Source organism: Gavia stellata, chromosome 25 (assembly GCF_030936135.1).
Source record: "Gavia stellata isolate bGavSte3 chromosome 25, bGavSte3.hap2, whole genome shotgun sequence".
Taxonomy (NCBI): Eukaryota; Metazoa; Chordata; class Aves; order Gaviiformes; family Gaviidae; genus Gavia; species Gavia stellata.
Window position 1 is genome coordinate 5961447 of NC_082618.1, and position 8086 is coordinate 5969532.

The following is an 8086-nucleotide window of genomic DNA, read 5'->3' on the forward strand; positions in this document are numbered from 1 at the left end:
GTCACTTAATCCTTTTCTCCTTGACAAATGCTCTGAATTCTCTATGCTGGAGCATATTCTTCAAGAGAAGTCTGGCTGTTAGTACATTAAGAGGCAATTTAATATTGAATGCACACTGAAGAAGCAGAGTTCTTGACTAGAAAGCAAACAGGACCAGAAAGGGGATACAAATAAATAAAGCAAGCACCAACGTTTTCCCAAGTCTCACCTTAAATTCCCTTTTAAAAAAAGGTAAAGCTGATACCACTATTTCCTGCTTGAGGAACTCCTGCTACTTTATCACTATGTAAATGCAAAACAAGCCAAGCAATAAAACAGTCGTCTGGTGATCAGTTGTGTTGCTGACAGCCCTGTGGCTGCGGGTTCTTCTCCTCTGAATGCAAGCACAGTTTTGGGTTTGTTTTTTTGCTGTCCTGCAAAGCCAAATGCCTCAGGCAGGTTTTACCCACAATTTCCTGCTGCCTATTTCATACAAATAGTACATTGATAGCTGGGTTTTGTTGTTTTACTTTAGAGCATCTGTTTTCTGTGAGATGGTTTTCAAACAGATTGGGGTGGGGGGAGAGTCTTTGCAGCACAGTGTGGAAGAAAAATGTTAAAGCTCCATCCTCACTGTGTCAGCTTTAGAGATAATGGAATATCTTTGCATGTTGACATCTCTGAGCTCTGCCTGTTCCACCCTGCGCCCCTTAGTTACTTGTCATATCTCCAGGTAACAGCTGGGTAAATAAAACTCATATGCTAATAGTAGGATTACCATCTTATTATGCTCTGCTCTCAGCAACATGAGTTGAAATTACAGCCATTCCCTTTTCAAGGCTGAAAGTGTGCTCAGTTCAACAAATAATGGAAAGCTGGAAACTTGTGGTATAAAAACTTTCAGGTTGGCTGTGAAAAATTCTACATTTCAATGCTTGTTACAGTTCTTGCCTCAGTCCTGGCAGTTGTACTAAAGCTGCCCACAAAGTTTCCTCATCTCTGCAGCAGATACTGTACTATGGTGCCCAGTGCTGATGTTGATACTGTTGATTTTAGTGGAGTCTGGTTTATATGGTGGCCTCTGGCTGAGTTGTCTGGTTTACCCAAAAATGCACTGATTCAGTGGTGAAACACTCTTCACTCTCCTAGCCTCTAGCCCAGCATCTCACACCCAAGACTTACTTTTCCATCCTTTTGCGAACATCTTTTTGCAAAAAGTCTCCATATTTAGAGGCATCCAGTGCTGTTCTGACATCCTTTCTCCCTGTCTGAAGCAACTTTCCTTAAGCAGCTCCTTCGCAGAGCAGGCAATCCCCTACGAATGGCTGGAGCCATGGCTTTGCCAGAGCAGTGTCTGGGCTTCCTAGAGACCTGGAGAGGGGTTCACTCTGGCCTGCATTTGGCACTTTTCAGCCTCCCTGAAGCGAAGGAGAGTTGCTCCCTGTTCTGTCCTAAGGATGTGTTTCATCACTGCAGAGTTTGAGGGAACAGTGAGACTTGTGCTAACGCAGCAGTTAATGTCATAGTGTTAGGGCTGTGTACAGGTTTTGGCTTCTCAGCCTGAGACACAGTGCGGCTCTGTGTCATGCTCTCTGCAATTGCAGCTGCCTCAAGCTTCTCCATCTGTTCCCTGTCCCCCTTTATTTTTGCCCTCTAACAGAGAAAGGATTGAAAAGCTTGTGGAGACCAAATCAACCTCTGCTTGTGGTGGGGACAGGTAGAGAAATGGGGCTCTCAGCTCCCTCCCGTGGGCCTAGTCAAGGCAAAATCCCTTTAGTGCCAGAAAACTCCTCTGAAAGACAATGCTTTTCCCTCCCTCCTCCTGTCTGTGAGCAGATACAAATTGTCCCACCATGCTCTGTGGGTTTAACTTCATTACAAAAAGTGTCCCTGCTGAAAGCCAATGCCCTTCACAGGTGCTAAGGGAGAAAAATGTGTCTGAAATAGTCCATCTGGTACGTGTATTTTGATTACTTCCCCCCTTCCATCTCACTGCCCTCATTACTAAGAAATGCCCAAATGCTGTTAACAGTCCATTCCCCTAATAACAGTGCTGCTTCATCAAGTGCAGTAGAGGAGAAAGCGAAGAAGCTTTTTTCTTCTTGTGATGGGGAAGGAGGAAATCATGTTGGGAAATCGTGTTTGGCTCCAGGGGAGTGTAGGGAAGGGAAGAACAGCCCTAGGGCAATAGAGAGTGGAGTAGCGGTTCTGTCAGTGTGATGGGCCAGCAGGTTTAGAGCAGGCAGTGCAAAAATGCTGAGATAGCACATACTGGGTTTGGTCATTCACATGCCATAGGCATGTTGTGCTATACAGCAGCATGCAGATCAGCCCTCAATTTCCTCTGCTCTTACAGGGCTGTAAAAACTCCCCTGTTGTTTTGGGAACATGCACATGATTTCTCCTCAGAAAAATCTAGTGCTGGACTTAAGAAAAAACGCTTGTGTTTGTATCTGGAATACTAGATGTTTGAATGACAGTTGGGTAGGCCAGTAATTTTGAAACTAGCAGAAGAGAAGATATGACTAAGAGTTAGAAGTAGCTAAATGAGGAAATTAGCTGCTTATAGAGTCCAAAGCTCTGCAAAACATTTATGCTACCAAATCAGATGTCAGTTGAGTTGCTGCTTTCTCTGGTTGTGTTCCAAAATTTCTGTTTCTTCCTGCTCATTCGTCATGCTCCCAACATGACCATATCATAACCCTTTGTCTTGGCAGTTAAAAAAAAAAATCAAGGTGTAGTGACCTGTCATCTCTGGCCTCTGTCTTGAAACAATAAATTGCACTGTCTGGACATCTGTGCTGAGCAGTAAATTTGTCTCTTGGGTTAAGCAGAACTGCAGTCTGGGGGGAACGAAACAGTGAGTGTGTGAATTTGTGAATCATGGGGAGATATTTCTATTTGTGTTCTCCTGATTTGCTGCTCTTCTCTACATCTCCCTGCCTGGCTTTTGGGTAGTCACTTGCACAACTTAGCTTCTTCTTCCCTGTGTGAATTACCAATAAACCAAAAGTGACTTTTTCCTGTGTCCCGATTGTCTCGGGGAGGCTGTAGCCAGCACCTGACGCTCTGGGAGGGGAAAGATGTGACATTATTTCAGTCTCTGTTTGTACTACATTTGCTCATGCCATGCACATACATTTGGTCTGTAGCTTCCACACCTCGGGTGTGCTTTCCGTTGGCAAAGAACAACAGGCTGCTCGCTGCTTGTGACTTTCCCACATGAAGCGTGGCCTTGCAGTCTCTGCAGAAGTTAGAGAAGCGTTTTCTTAACTGGGCACTGAGCAGATCTTTCTACCAGCTATATCAGGCCTTGGTGTTAGCCAGGAATAAAGCTGGAGAAAAAACATCATATAGCTGTGGTGGAATGGAAGTTGGGACTGTACTAAGTCTGAGTCCTCTAAGGTATACATCCTTGTTTCGTAGGCTGCAGCTCTTTGTTGCTTTTGCAAAATGTTTTGGTATTTCCATGGCCTCTTCTGTTCTTATTCCACAGCAGAAGTGAGCCTCTTTCAGGAGCCTTGTTTCTTTTACAGGTAAGTTATCGGGGCTTTCAGTAACACTTGCATCTAAAGCAGCCAGCAGCATGAACAATGGCATCATATCATTAGTTGAAAAAGCAGCTTCAACTTTGATTTAATGTCCTCATGGAGGAGGCAACAGAGACATAACTGGTGTGGTATGGGACCATTGGAGTCAAATTGTACTTGTCAGGAAAACATGCTAAATTTCTCTCCCACTGTGTCATAATTTTTTTGTTTATTAGAAGCATTCTGAGTTGGTTCTCTCTTGCCTGGCTAGCAGGAATCCTCATTTCACCACCTTCCTGGTCTTCCCCCTTTGGTGCTCAGATCTTGCTAATGCTCTGCAACTTCCTTTAGGACTGCATGCCCCCTCACACTTTGACTTCAGCACAGACTTTATTTTTCAGCTCTAGCTGGCAGATGTGCCACACAGAGCTGGACTGTAGGTGCTGTGCTGCCTTGGAAATAGTCAGTCCAAGGCAACAGTTAGCTCTGACAGCCCTCTCATTCTTCATTCCCTTATAGCAGAGGGATTCTCAGTTCAGCCTGGACACCCCAAGTGTGGGTAGCCACCGCCCCACTGCAGACCTCTCACTCAGTTGCAATGCAACAAGCCTAAGGTATGTGGTTGTTTCACTCATAAGCCCAACAGGAGCCATCCTCAAAGTCTAGGTACTGCTTTGGATGCCCAGACTTCTGTGCACCATTGTCTCCAGCACTGTTGCTGCTGTTTCATTCATCGGGCCTGATGACTCTTCTTCCAAAAAGACTTCAGGAGCTAGCAGTTTCCCCTTGCCAATATGCAACACAGGCACTTTCTACATGCAGGATTAGTGCCTATTAAACAGAGCTGGAAGAGGACTGCTATTCGTCTCAGTAAATGTCCAGCTGAGGACACAGAGCCTGTCCCTGGCACAGGCAACGCCATTCTGCAGGAGGCAGCTTGCTTACTGCTGCCTGTGTGCTGCTGCCAGAAAATGGTTTGCCTCTACTTTCAGTCTGTGCTGTAGATTACATGCTCTCAGAATTCCCCCAGAAAGGCAAAGGCACGTCCAAGGAGAGGTGTTGGTTGGTGTGGACGAGGAAGGAGAACGATGTTGGAAGGGAAGATGCTGTGATAGACTTGATAGAAGTCCTGGCATATTCAGTGCTTTACCCTTTGCAGAACAGGCAGGATGAAGGCACAGGGCCAGGAATACCACTGGCAGGTCTCTTGATGCATTCAGGGATACTATCAAGGGGATTTCCTGCATTTCTTGCAGATGGGAAGCATTTCTGGCATTCTGTTCGTGGACATTGCTGGGCTGAGCCAGATGCACAGGTAGCAGGAGGAAATCTCGTATTTCTAAGTGGTGTGATATCGTTACACAGTGGGTAGGTCAGCAGGAGCATAATGTCTGTGGACAGCAGCCTAGATGTGCTGGAAAGGAGAGCAGAGCAAATACTTGAGAGCTTTGTGCCCTAACACAGCTTCTCAGGGCCAGGGCTGGCACTTACCTTGAGTACAGTTGGGTTCATCCCCAAAGAGCTTTATAAAGCTTGCTGAAATCTTTGTCATTCTGTCTTAATAGTGATGTGCACTAGTGGCGTGATGGAGTGACGGTTACTGTACAAAACAAGAATAGTAGAGTTTATTCATTATCAAGATAATATAACCAAGATGAGACTAGCTGGGACATGTGAAAATAGAAAAAATTAGCTGTTTTCTTCTAAAGAACCCTGTAAACTTGTTACATGCATACGTGCACACAAGTCTACTTCAAAATATCCTGCTGAGATCCTTACCAGCTAAAAAACAGTAGTCACCACTTATCAGGGTAGAAAACTTTATCTGATTCCTGCTTCACTTCCCCCAATTTCTGCTGTCCTGTAGCCAACTGGTGACAAAAGCCAGGTCCTAGCCTGCCTGGTGGGCTGATGTGCCTAGCACCAAGCCAGCTCCCACCATGAGCATCTGAATCCGCGTAACTTGTTGTGATGCCTTGGTCACCGCAGTAGCTCCTGGCTACTCTATGAGAGGTTGGTGGGGATGGGGGGAAGGAAGACAGCAAAAGGAGTTGAGGCAAACGAACTCATCTGCTTCTTACAGTTGTAGAACTGACAGGAACCCCAGGAAAGTCCCAGTTCCTCCAATTTAGCTCCTGACCAGCCACCCTGGAGCTCTGCTTACTGGCCCTAACGCTCCCCCATTCCCCGCTGCCCTCCCCAAGCACAGCTTGGGTGTTTCCCATGAGGGTGCTGCTCAAAGGCAACTTGGAGCACAACCTCCCTGTTTGGCGTGCTGTCACTGTGCCACTGCGGTGAAACTAATATCCACGTTTCAGTTCCCTGACCTTCACCAGCCAAATCATTTACTGTCATTTCTGACTCTCCCCTCTTCCCTACCCTGGCAATAACTGCCTGTGCACATAAAAGCTTAGTGAATGCTAATCAGGATAAATGTAACAGCATTTCTAGCCCTGTGAACACATGCTTTATGACTATTGTGGGTTTTGGGGTTTTTTGGTGTTTTTTGTTTTGTTAAAAAAACCCCAAAGTCCCACAGGGTTTTTGTTAACTAATTGTGTTGAGCAAATTTGAAATATTTGAAAGCTTTTAAGGGTCTGTTATATATACATCCAAGGTTTGTCTTGGAACATGCTAGGTTGCAATAGACATTTTCCAATTAAGTGAAACAGCAGTGAGGATAATGGGTTTATGGAAATGGAAGAGCCATGCTGGAGGGAGATGGAAAGCCAAAAAGCATTAATCTTAATAGGATCCTTTCTCTTTTTCTTTTTTTTTTTTCAGCTTTGCTTTTCCTTTAAACTTTTTTAAAATTTCCCTAGGCGTGTCCCTGGTTCTACAGTGGCACATTCTGTATCTAGATAATCTCTTCCTCTTTTTTTCCTCATTTACTTCAAATTTCTCTCCTCTTTTTATTTTTTTTACCTTTCCTTTCTCTCCAAGAAATCATCTACACTATCCTTTCTACAGTGATGGAGGCTTGTGCACACATACAGTCATCTGTCACTTTAAGTGAGCGTGCAGTGTGGGAAATGGGGAATTCACAGCCTTCTGCTCTGGAAGGCAGAGTAACCCTCCAAAGAGCCAAACCCTCCCTCCCTCCTTCTGCCTCTGGGAGAGGTCTGGGCTATGATCCAGTTCTGCAGCCCAGTCACCTTGGGCCAGGCTCCTCCATTCTGTATGGTGAGTAGCTTTTCCAGGAGGCTTCCCAGTGAAATAAGCAGGATCCAGGGTGGAATCAGTGCCTAGGACTGGCATCTTTTTATGCTACTCTAATTTTCATGCTGTGCCTTGCTGGGTCAGTGCTTTGCTGGGAAGTCCCCGTGGGCTGAAGCAGCCAGGTGGGGAGTGAGTCTGGCCCAGGAAGGTGTCCATGAGCTCTGCTGTGGGGGGCATCGTCTTTGGGAGGAAGCTCTTTGAACTGAAGATGGGATCAGAGGGTAACTTGATTCTTATAACCAGAAATTGGGACTCTGAGACCCTAGCCAAATTTCCTGGGAGTAACTGGAACTTGAAGAAAGCAGGGAACTTGTGGGTTGCACATGACACGTTATGCAGAGGGAGCACTGTGCCATCTCCCACGAGGGATGCTGAGCTTAACCCACCACCTTCCTCTGCCTGTCACCTCTCCCGCCATTTCTAAGCTGACCTGCAGAGCATTCCCACTCCCAACTCTCACTCCTGCTTCACCGTGATTGCGTGACTACCAGCACGGATTTCTGCGAGATGCTTAATTGGGCTACATCTCTATAGAAAAGAGCACCTTGAGTCTGGCATGGATTTTTTTAGTTTCCTTCCTATCCCTGGCTGTAAAAGGGGACTATGTTTCTTTAAATCCACTCACTCCTTTACAGTTGCTGTTTTGCAGGAAACAGTGCTTAGATCTTTAATCTGAAAACAAAAGAGCTCAGACTCCCCAGCTGTATTTATCTTTGCCGAAATGAGAAGGGTTGGAGGCTTAGACACCAGGAACCTCTCCCTAGAGGTAGGTGCACTTCAATAGTGGATGAAGGGATCTATATATAACATTCAGGTTAGATAGGCTTTTGCATGGGAAGGGCCCCGAAGGTGCTACATAATTCCACTCTATTGAGGTTCTAATACTGCACCTGTCACTGCGGTGTCAGTGTGATATTGGAGCGGGTCCCTGGGGAGAGCATATTGATCCCATCTGTATACAGTTTACAGCATCCTCTGCATCCTTTATGTCCAATGCATCAGCCCTTGCCCAGTTTCCCCCCCTCCTCTAACAGCAAAATCTTTCATCCATGAGCCAAAGCAAAACAGCTTCACCAGCTCTGATGTCCTCAGGAAAAGTGTTGGGCTTCTGCCATGAGTACAGAGACTACTTCCACACCCAGAAGCTTTCAAGCAGTAGGCAGGATTAAGACACATAGCCGTAGGCTTTTCTGTGACCTTTGGGTATTTAAACAGTCTTGGCCTGGCTTCATGAATGTAAGTAGACTTCTATCTGATTTCCAACCCAGCACTCTCCCTGCACAGAAATATTTGATAGTGGTTTTGACTATGTTTTTAGAGGGCTTTCTTGGAAAAGTAAAAAATAGCACTGTAAGTGA